This window comes from Ixodes scapularis, unplaced genomic scaffold, assembly GCF_016920785.2.
Source record: "Ixodes scapularis isolate PalLabHiFi unplaced genomic scaffold, ASM1692078v2 PGA_scaffold6__148_contigs__length_123643588, whole genome shotgun sequence".
NCBI lineage: Eukaryota > Metazoa > Arthropoda > Arachnida > Ixodida > Ixodidae > Ixodes > Ixodes scapularis.
Genome location: NW_024609881.1, coordinates 20,358,454 through 20,369,946, shown reverse-complemented (window position 1 = coordinate 20,369,946; position 11,493 = coordinate 20,358,454).

The following is an 11,493-nucleotide window of genomic DNA, read 5'->3' as shown; positions in this document are numbered from 1 at the left end:
AAGGCTCTGAGGCAGCGCCTTGTCGCCCGGTTCGGAACCCGCCGCAGACGTGCCCGTGCGGAGCGCCACACGCAAGGGGTGCGCCGCCACGACGGTAGTCCCGACCACCAGGGACACCGTCGGGAAGCCCCTCAGCGCCCTCGCTGCGGTGGTGCCCAGCATGGACGCCGCCAGCGACAGGGAACCTTTCGCCACCACGACTGAGGTCCTGACCACCAAGGACCCCGTCACATCCTTGCCCTCAGTGAAGCCCTCCCCGTGGAAGCATGTAAAGTGCACACTTCGCTTCCTTCTCCACAGTCATGGCCGTCCACAAGCTACATACTCTCTTCAGCTCCTACACCTTGTGAAGTTCGTCGCACAGCCAGCGTGCTGCCTCCAGATACGTGTCGAGTGCATCGCGGTGAAATCGATACAGCCTTTTTTATTTTATTTTTATGAGCAGAAGGCACGAGACGCAGTCGACAGTGACAGAAACGGTTCGGAGGTTTAGTTGCCAGACCAACAGGTCATCTGGATTGCCCCTGCAAAGAACTGAGAAGTAATTTAGACTACCTCTAGAAAGAAATACTTGCTTTTGCAGAGATTGCTTTCTTAGTTGCTGATTGAATCAGGGATATTGTTGTCATGGACATTGTTTCATTTTACAAATGCTTCGAAGCTTCTTGCCTTCTGCTCCATTTTATTATCTCTTTTATGGTACTTCATCAAAGTTAGGTGATTGTATTATCTCAAGACAGTGCACATGTAGTTTGTTTTGAAAATTGCTTTATTTCTTAAAGAAAAACCTGTGACTTCATGAATGAAAGTCTGATAACATGGAATGTAATATTTCATTCTTGGAAGTAAAACTGAGCATCGACTGGAACCATGTAAGCAATTGGGCAATCTTAAGTATATATCACAGATATCTTGTTGAACACTCTTGTCTTATTTGAGCACAATAGTTAAATTTCGAAAGGAAAAAAAAAATATATATATATATTCTCTGACTAGCATACCACCATATAAACACTGGACCACTTTGAAAGAATTATCACAGACGTTGCGCCAAACATTCTTACTTGAGCACAGCAATAGCAAGTTCTCGAAAGGAAAAAATTGTTTCTGACTAAAGCAGCCGTCACTCGCGCGCTCCCCGTTGGTTCCGCCGACCCCTCCGCTGCCCCCGGCACACCCGGCTCCTCGTGGTTCGACATTTTGGTTTGAAGAAGGCGCGTAGCGCACATCCCGCATAATATTGCAACAACTTTCTCTCCAATTAATTCTTAAATGTATTGCAAAAGGGTACAAAAAAGCGGTTTGTTTTAACAACGCCCAAAAGGTGTTGATTGTTTTTCAATACTTTTACCTGTACTAGAACAGATGCGACGGCCAGCGACGCATAGGATTGGTTGCCGTTCCTTCGCTAAACGCAGGAACTGCTCCCCGCGCCGTAGTAAATCCTACCCCGTATCCCGCGCGTAGGGACGCCTCAGGGAATGCGTAGCTACTTCCGCTCGTCGGTGGTTGGCTCCGGACGTCGCTGAAACGGGTGACGGGTATCAAGTTTGCGATGACGTAGCGGCGTCAAAGTGGGCAGAGCCGCCACGTGAGTGTTACTAGGATACGCTCCTCCTTTGCATTACGTCACTTCCATGTACCTTTTCTCAAATGTCCAACCTAGCGATCCTGGATCGCTAGGTTGGACGTAGGTCCGAGGCCGGGTACTGGCTTAAACTTAACCTCACACGCACTTGCAACTAACAAGGTTAAGACCAAGGTGCTGCCACGAGGCCACAGAAAGCAGTGCATGTCCACAATGGTGCACAATGACACAGTTGTTGCATGAGCATGGTGTTGGCAGACTGTGGGTGTATGGAAATATGCTGCCCAATGTTAATGAAACTCCTTTGCCATTTCAGCTCCTGGAGGTCCTGGAGCGGATCTCTGCAAACCTTGACAGGGCGGCCTCGGGACAAGAAAACACCCACAGCACCCTGGTGCAACTGCTCCTCCTGCTGGCCAGCAGGGCGCTGGAGCAGCCCGCAGCCCCGGCCCCACCTGCAGCCCCCCCCCCCCCCCCCCGCAGCCCCGGCCCCTCCCGCAGCCCCGGCCCCCCCCCCCCCCCCCCCACAGCCCCTGCTCACCCCGCTGCTCCGGCCGCTGCTCCGGCCGCAGCCCTGGCCGAAGCCCTGGCCGCAGCCCTGGCCGCAGCCCTGGCCACAGTCACAACCCCCCCCCCCTCCCTGAATGTGAACATTAGATTTATTTATTTATTTATTTATTTATTTTATTTAAACCACATGGCCAAGCCGGCCATTTAGTTTTGCAGCCTGAGATTGGCGCAATAGTCGGATTACAGCAATTGCCATGAGCTCGGCTAGTCCTTTTTCCTTGGCTATGACCCGTGAAGGAAGTAGAAAATATTGGCTGGGCAACAACGGATTTATGCCCAAGCAAGCCATGTCTCGTGTTTGACGAACAGCGGCAGCTATACTCGGCAAGAGGTTAACAGTTAAGTGGAAGCTCCTCCCACCTCTTTGCACTTTAGCAGAGCGAACAGCCCTAGTAGCACCGAATGTTGCCACAATGTTACTGGAATGTGGTCCGCCAACGTTGTGTATACGTGGCTAATGTCCGCAAAATGTCATGTCGCTGGAACGTTTTCTGAAAACATTCCCGTAACATCACAGTAAACATTCGTGCTATGTTATGCCCTCAACATTTGTGGTATGTTATGCCCTCAACATTTGTGGTATGTTATGCCCTCAACATTAGTGGAACATAATTTATTAACATTGTTTATACATTTCCAATGACCACACAGCAAACATTTGTGGTATGTTTTGTCCTCAACATTCGTGTAACATTAACTTGGTGTCTCAAGTAGCAGCCAGGCTCTTTAAATCAACCGCGAAATTTGGTTTCTTAACCTATTGCGCTAGGAGTTTTTGCAGCGTTGCCCACAGGCGGTGCATTTTTTTATTATAAAAATTGCAAAGAGCGAACTTACCTGAGGAAAAAGTAAAGAAAGAAAAAGGGTTAACCCCTTTGGAAATTCAGCGAAGGCACCAGTCTTCAAACAATAGGGCGCCCTATTTTTGAAGACCGTTGGCTTCGCTGCATTTTTATAGCAGTTAAGCCTTTCTCTTTCTTTATTTTTTCCTCAGTTAGTTCGCTCTTCGCAATTTTTATAGAAAAAAATACACCACCTGTGGGCAATGGTGCACAAAATCCTAGCGCGACAGGTTAAGAAACCGAATTTTGTGGTCGATTTAAAGAGACTGGCCACTATTTGAGACACCCAATATATTGCCAATTGACCACTACTTTTCTACATGAGCTACATTATAAAAAAATCAATATACCCACAACAAGGACAGCTAAAAACGGACAAGCACATATACATAGCCGCAGTGTGCTAGCTTCGTTTCTATCTTTCCTCGTCTCGGGCAAATTAGTCGCAGACTAGCTCTCTCAGCGATTTCACCCCACCTTCGCCTGTGTGAAAGTCGTTCATCAAATGCCACTGCTGCTGAACCGCTCTAAGAAGTTATTCACATCACTTGAGAAAACATGAATACTCTTTTCTGTAATCTGCTTTCAATCATGTCGATCTATCCCAGTTTTATTTCGAGGTAATAGCTTTTATAAAAAGCTGCACTTATTTTTTACTTTTTTCAGCCAATCAAAATGTTTAACTTTCAGATATTTGTCACTCCAATGTTCTTGCACAAGAATTTTCTGAGCAGAGAATTCACTAAAAAAACATTTAGCCTAATTGTGAAGTAAACTTTGTGAGGGAAAAAAAAATCTTTCTTACGTGACAGAGAAATAAAGAACTTCTGATGATCTTAAAGGACAAACATTGATTTTAATTCCCAAAATAATTAGCACTTATAACCAACAAAGGCTAGACACATTTAGCTAATGAATGGGTATATTGAAGATAAAATGTTTGTCCCAAGTTGCCTTAATACCCAAGTTGACTCCTTAGTAACTGTTGAGCACAGCACTTGTTGACAACATGTCGGTTACCAGAAATGTAGCCTGTAATATATATGCCTCACGGAACTCCAAAGCCAAATTTAGCAGCTATACTCCGTTTCACCTTCAGTTGAAGCGCAGCATACACTACGAGCCATCCCAGTCAATTTAGCGTCAAGTCTGATGCGACTTTGAGCTCTGCCTCCCGTTCCACAAAACTGGAAAGTCATGTGATACTCTTCCGGCGCTGGATCAGCTGGGATGGCCCATACCGTTCACTATGCTTTAACTTAAAGTGAAACGGAGCATAGTGGAGACAGCACTGTAACTATTCAGACTCAATATTTCGAAATTAATTAGTGTTGATTTTCATTTCTTTTATATTAAACTTTCACAACCTACAAAAGTAAAAGGTTTCATGGATTACCAGTATCCCCAACCATTGGGCAATTGATTTGCATGATAACTTCTACAATATTTTCTCCAATTGCCAGATTTTGAATTATTTTGGAGTGGATTATCTACTCTCTACAGCAGAAGACTGACTAATAGAACATGCATATCACAAGATGCATCCCCCCCCCCAAGACAGTATAATTTCAGCAATATTTTCACTTTGTGACACAATTTAAAGCAGTCCTCCACTCTACATTTCTCTCTCGCATCTGCTCGTGGCAAGCAGAGAAGGAAGCAGGGGTTGCTGGGAGAAGTATGCACATCCGTCTCCATCACTTCCTTCCAGCCAATAGGAAGTTACAAAAAGAAAGCTATCTAATTGAAATAGCAACCACTTTTCAGGCAACCATGTAAAATCAGTCTTGCCAAAATGAGTCTTGCACCCTAAATAGTTATACTTTATTTTTTTTTTCAAGGAAAATGCATTTTATGAGATGGGTGTCCTATCCATGTCATTCTAACTTGTTCTAACTTTTTTAGTGGCCCTCTAAGAGGCACCTGTGACTGACCATAAAGTAGGACGCTTAGAGGAATCCAAAAGATTTGTTGAGATAGGGTTTATTTTCATAAATCTTCCAAGTTTTACATTGCACTCAGTAGAAGCTGTAAGCTCAGCCAACTTGATTAAAATAAACTGTGAGAAAACATCACGAAAAAGGTTGCAGCAACAGGACCACACATATACTGCGGAAACATTTGCAGATTCACTAAGAAACATACTCAACTTCTCAAAAAGTATAATGAATGGTAACAACCAAGCTTAAGTTAGCAGAAGAAACATGTAGTTTGAAAGTAACTTTGAGTTAAATAAAATTGACTAGATATATAAGCAAAGGTGTGTTACAAACGGATCATTCTTGCATCCGTAGGGCAACTGCAAGAGGAAAAAAAGAAGTAATTACACAGACGAAAATTATAAAAAAAATGTTTACATCTTATTCATAGGCCGTATCGACGTTTACCAGGAATAGGTGTGACAGCTACTCGCTTAGTTCTATATACACAGATATTAGATTGTGAAAATAGTGGTAAATAAGTTCAATAAAAAAAACCACTAGATCGAGTAACCTGCCACTGATGTTACCATATCTGTTGCTGCTCAAAGTTATCATAAAACAAACATATGTCATATTAATGAACAGAGAAGGAAGAGGAACAGTTACATAAAACTAGAGGGCACACAGTCCCTTATCGCCATCTTGAGCGCAGTGTCACCCTTTCTCTACACCAAGTGTCATTATTAGCTGTAGATTACTCCCAGAAGTCAAAAACTTATTTTCGGAAACATCAATGAGACAGGCAAATGTCCTGCTTGTCCTCTGTCAATAAGATAAACGTCATAATTATTGTGATCAATAAATTACATGGGTCCCCACCCCCTAACCTAAAAAAAGCTGTGCGCATGGCAGGCTTCATGTTGCTTGGTAATGACATTAACGAGATAAACACTCACTTTTCTCAGTACTGTTTCTAAAGTGCAGTCAAAGTCAGCAAAACAAACTGACATATTAAGGAACATAATTTCCACATCAAAGGTCACTCAATGCCTGGAAAGTAGTTATAAAAGGGAAAGTCAGAGTGAAAGAAGCTGACTATAAACATAATAAGAGTAAAAAAAGTGCTTGCCTCTTTCTACAAAGTCACCTCTAGGCAAAAGCAGTGCCCTCCTGCAAAAAGCATATTAAAGAGTAAAGCTATACAGGGCGTTTCTTTAATTCTTTACGGAATTGAAAAAAAAAAAAAAGCTGATAGCTACGTGGATTTGCCTTCAGTGTATGTTTGTGGGGCTTGGAGGGCATTCTATGAGGGGACAAATGTCACAGTATGTTGGCTAACAAAATTCTGTTAATTAACTTTTTCATAAACGGTTTAATGGGCCACGTTGCAATTGCAGTTTTAAAGGGAGCCATTAGTAAAGACTAACCCAATTTATACAGTTTGCAAAAAAAAAAACATTAAGATATTTATTGTTGAATTTTGCCTTTCTTCGCTTGATTAAAAACCGCGTGCTGAAAACCGCGCCTGGTTAGGATTTGTAGAATAGTGAAGGATTTGTTTCTGGTTCATCGTCACTATCTCTACAGCGTGCCTTTCATAGACGCGCCGGCGTCACTCTTCTGAGATTGTGACAGATGGACAGAAGTGGCTATGTCACTCTTCTACCAAGCATAATCAGGTGCGCGTTTTGAATCAAGCGAAGAACGGCAAAATTTTAACGACGAGTATCACAAAGCTCATTGTCTTTTCGCAAATTACCTCCATCGGGATGGGCTTTATTGATCGCTTCCTTTAAAACTGCAATTGCAACATGGCCAATTAAGCCATCAAATAAAAAGTTAATTATCAGTTTTTGTTAATTAGTGAACATACTTTGACATTTATCTCCTCACCTAATGTACGCCGAGCCCCAGAAACATACAGTGAAGCGGCATTCACGTAGCTATCAGCTCTTATTTTTAAAAGATTTTGTAAAAAAATAAGAAAAAACATTCTGTATGCTCAAATCTTAAAAGCTTGCAAAAAAAAAAAAATGGGTTGTGGATATTTAGACAGCGTGATGTTGATCAGCCATTCAAATGATGCGCATACGTCTACGCTATAGATGAGATATTTAGCCAAGAGTAAAGCTATACGCACTCCGGAGTGCGCTTCGCGCGGAAATGGCTATACGCACTCCTCCGAGAGATCATGCCGCTCGGGCCACCCTTTTCGAACGGCGCGTGAATCACTGGGGCGCTCGTTAACACAGCCCCCCGCCTGCGTTCACGCCGCTTCGCGGCGACAGTATCGGCTGCTAATTACAAAGCGTAACCAGTACACGCCGCCTCGCGGCGTCCAGCCGGCAATCCAAGCCCCGCTGTCCCCGATCGCACCTCCGGAAAGGGAGGGAGTCCGATACCATTTAGTTCTGCAAAGTTTCCCGACAACATTCGATTTTTTTTTTACTGGTCATCGCAAAAAAGGAAATGTCGTAAATATCGGCAAATGCTTCGACAAAACAAAATGTTTGAGAAAAAAAAAAGTAGGCCCACCGCGGATCGAACCCGCGTCCACTTGCGAATGAAGCGGACACGCTAAACCCTATGCCATGGCACTTTTTTTTTTCTTTATTGCCTGTTTTTGTTTTACAGATTTACTTCTTCAATAAAAGGTTAAAACATGAGCCAATTTGGCTGATGAGGACAGTAACACAGAGTACAAACGTCAGAGATCTTTGAGGGTCGCAAGCTTTTCAACCAGTGGCAGCCAGTCAGGAAGTGGCTGCTCCACCTTATAAATTTCTTTCAGGTAACACATGCTTTCAACGAAATGCCTATGAACAGGACGCACATTAACATCCGCGTGCCGTACCGCCATACGGCATTGCCACAGACTATACAGTGCAATGAGCATAAACATGTCATAGGGAACAGTGTCTCCACCTTCCACAAACAAGTATGGTATGCCATACGGCGTTAACGGGAGATCTTTTTTTAAAGTTCTTTGAAGGATGTCCCAAAAAAACGCCGCATCCCAGCAATCTAGGAATACATGTTCTAAGGTCTCGGGTTTTTTACACAGCAAGCAGTTTTCAGACCATGCTACTGGTGGGCGGCGGAGAAAAGCTCACCGGAGAAAAGCTCACCGGAGAAAAGCTCACCGGAGATAAGCTCACCGGAAAAAAGCTCACCGCAAAACCGGCAGATGCGGAGAAAAGCTCACCGATTTTTTTTTTTAACTCAGCGGATTCTGCGTCAAACGTTGCCATTTAACATAATTCGCATTCGTCACTTCATTAAAAATATGTCTATTTTTTTGTAATACTCTTGAACTTCTTTGGGCATATTTACTAATTCATCAAAATTTAGTAATCATACATTCTGTATATTAATGAAGCCGCAAGTACAAAATCAGAACATCGTACTCCGGTAAAAAGGAAAACAATTTATTGACAACTGGCAGTGAGCCGTCGGTAGTTCTGTCAAATAAAGAGGTTTGTTCTTTGCCAGCTAATAGGAATTGCGATGTGTGAACCGTTTCAGTTCCAAATATTGTGAGTAGATGTTTGTTGATGCAATCAGTGTCGGCTACGCTGTTTTCTTCTGTTAATTTCACTAACAAAACTTTAGTTGCGAGAACAGATTCGTCCTGTCGTGTTTGTTGTCTTCACTCCGTTGTCGTTGTTTGAGCGATTTTCATCATGTATGACGTTTACCAACTCGCCCTATTCGCTACCTTACAGAAGACTACTTCTTATATAGGTCGCGAGTAACAACAGTACCAGGGTGCAGCTCTGAAAGTCATGGGTAACTCGCCGTAGAAGGGCACTATCACACGAAGGGAACGCCTGGAAACACCAGCACGAACGGCTACAAAACGTGCATGTCCGGGAAGAGAGAAACTTCAATATTCTACTGACCGTTCTATCCTGCTTTCAAAGATTAACAAAAGCTTCAAAGAGGAATTCAGGTACCGCGTTGTTGCGCATGCACTTTCGGATGTTCGCCATTGACAGTTTTTCTTTTTAGGCTTTATGCAGATATTATTAAATTTTCGAACTTTTTCCTGTTCTTCAAGTTCATAAACTTTAGAGTTGGGCTTTCGTTGCCTACAGAGTAAGCCACAGAAAACACTCGCCGGCAATTATTAATTTGGGAGCAATATTATTCAATAAGCTTAACAAACAATACAAAAAAGGACATTTTATTTTTTATAAAGCTGACGAATTTTAATGATAATAAATTGATATATGTTACGCATGAACCAACAGCCTTTATTTAAAAAGAAGAAAAAAAATCGGTGAGCTTTTCTCCGCATCCGCTGGGTTTGCGGTGAGCTTTTCTCCGGTGAGCTGATCTCCGGTGAGCTTTTCTCCGGTGAGCTTTTCTCCGGTGAGCTTTTCTCCGGGATTCGCTACTGGTATGCCCTTGGACACTAACCAGGTTTTGACAGGGAGCGTTTCACTGTGCAGTTTAAAGAAAAACGTTTTTGCACATGCGGGGACAATCATTCTCTTGACTCTTTTTAAAACGTCTTGTCCTGGTGCGGCACTGTACAAGGATCGGTACAAGGGGACGGGAAACAGCGAGTCGGTCAGATCTCTCGACAACCGTTTACGGGGCACTCCTGACAAATATTCTAGCGAGAACCGTGCTCTTAAAAACCTATATGCGTCGATGACTTCCTTTATATACCCTCGAATCAGGCCGCTGTAGCCACTTGACGCCACAATAAACTCAGGTATCACGTCTCGTAACCTCACTTGAATCACGGTGCGTAAAAAGGGGTCCCTTTGGTCCCGAAGGAAAATAAACCTGTTCACGAGCTGCCTGATGAATAAATGAGAAAGACCAAGGCCCCCCGTTTTGACTCGGCGGAAAATGTTCGTTCGACTAGTTCGCTCCCAAACCGAATTCCATATAAAAACCGCAAACACTCGGTGCATACGTTGAATGTTATTCCGTGAACAGTGCAGCACCTGTAGCACGTACCACAGCTTAGCCATAAAAAAAAAACATTGCATACTGTGGCCCGCGCAAACATAGACAAACAGTTTCCCCCCCACTTGGTCGCCTTTGAGCGCATGGCTTCTGTTTCTTCGCGCCAGTACTCGTCATTGCTTCGGTAGTGTTCCAAAGGCACGCCAAGATAACGCACGGGCGTGGCAGACCAGACAATGCGTTCAAACACCATTGACGTTGACGGCCAGTCGCCGTGCCAAAAACCGGTACACTTGTGCCAGTTCACTGAACTACACGTGTGTTCACAAAACACCCTAGTTAGATCAATGGCTCTTTTCACACTTTCCTTGTCGGTACAAAAAATAGCTACGTCATCCGCGTATGACAGCAGACGAACTTCGCTAGCTTGCAAACAAAAACATTTCACATAACTATCGCGTATAACACTTAAACAAAAAGGCTCCAAGAAGATACAAAAAAGCAGCGGCGAAAGTGGGCAACCTTGCCGCACTGATGAAAAAAGGCGAATCCGTTCGCTAACACTCTTGTTGATAACTAAACTGGTGGCGCAGTTACGGTATGCCATGCGCACGCCATCACACAAAACTGATCCTAAATTCACATGCTTCAAAATAGAAAAAATAATATCGTGGGACACCCGATCAAAAGCTTTTTCGAGGTATATCTGTACCACTGCGACCCTTCGGTCCATCGCATCACAACATTCTAAGATGGAACGCGCAACATTTACATTCGTGACGATACTTCTCCCCTTGATACCACATGTTTGATGCGGACCGACTATAATACTTATAACGCTTTGTAGCCGTCCCGCCAACACCTTCATTAAAATTTTGTAATCAACGTTGGTCAGTGTTATAGGACGATAGGACCCTACTTGGCGGAGTTTCACGTGATCTTCACACTTGGGAATTAAAATCGTATGGGTACATAGAAAGGACGGAGGCAAAGCTTTAAGACGGTACGCTTCACTAAACACGCGAAGCAATAAAGGTGCAATTTGGTCTTTGAAGGATTTATAAAATTCCGCTCCCAGACCATCCGGTCCAGGCGATTTTCCGGGCTGCAAATGGTCTATCGCTTTTTCAACTTCGCCCAAAACTATTGGCTGTTCTGGTCTTTCTTTAAGGTCTTCGTCTAGCCTCGTCATTAACGGCAGATAAAGCCTTTCAAACTCCGTCAACTTCGGCGTGCGATAACTGAAAAGCTCCTGATAATATTCGACAAACGCGCGTTCCACGGTTGTTCTATCACTAGACAGAACTCCTTGATACAAGATTTCGCTTATTTCATTCCCTCGCGCGTACTTCTTTTCCATTCCCAAAGCTCGTTTTGTTGGTATCTCGCCAAGCGATAACCGTTTCAAACGCGATCGCACCATGGCTCCCTTATAGCGTTCGGTATCAAGAGCCTCGAGTTGTTTTTTCAACTTGACTATGTCTTCTGAAAAAAGACCTGGTGAACGACATTCTTGGCGCGTTAACTCTTGTAGCAGGCAGCTTAGCTGTCTTATGTATTTCGTTTCCTCGTGTTTTAAAGAACTAGATCTTTCGATGGCACTCATTTTTATCTCTTGTTTAAAACATTCCCATTTTGCGCCGATACC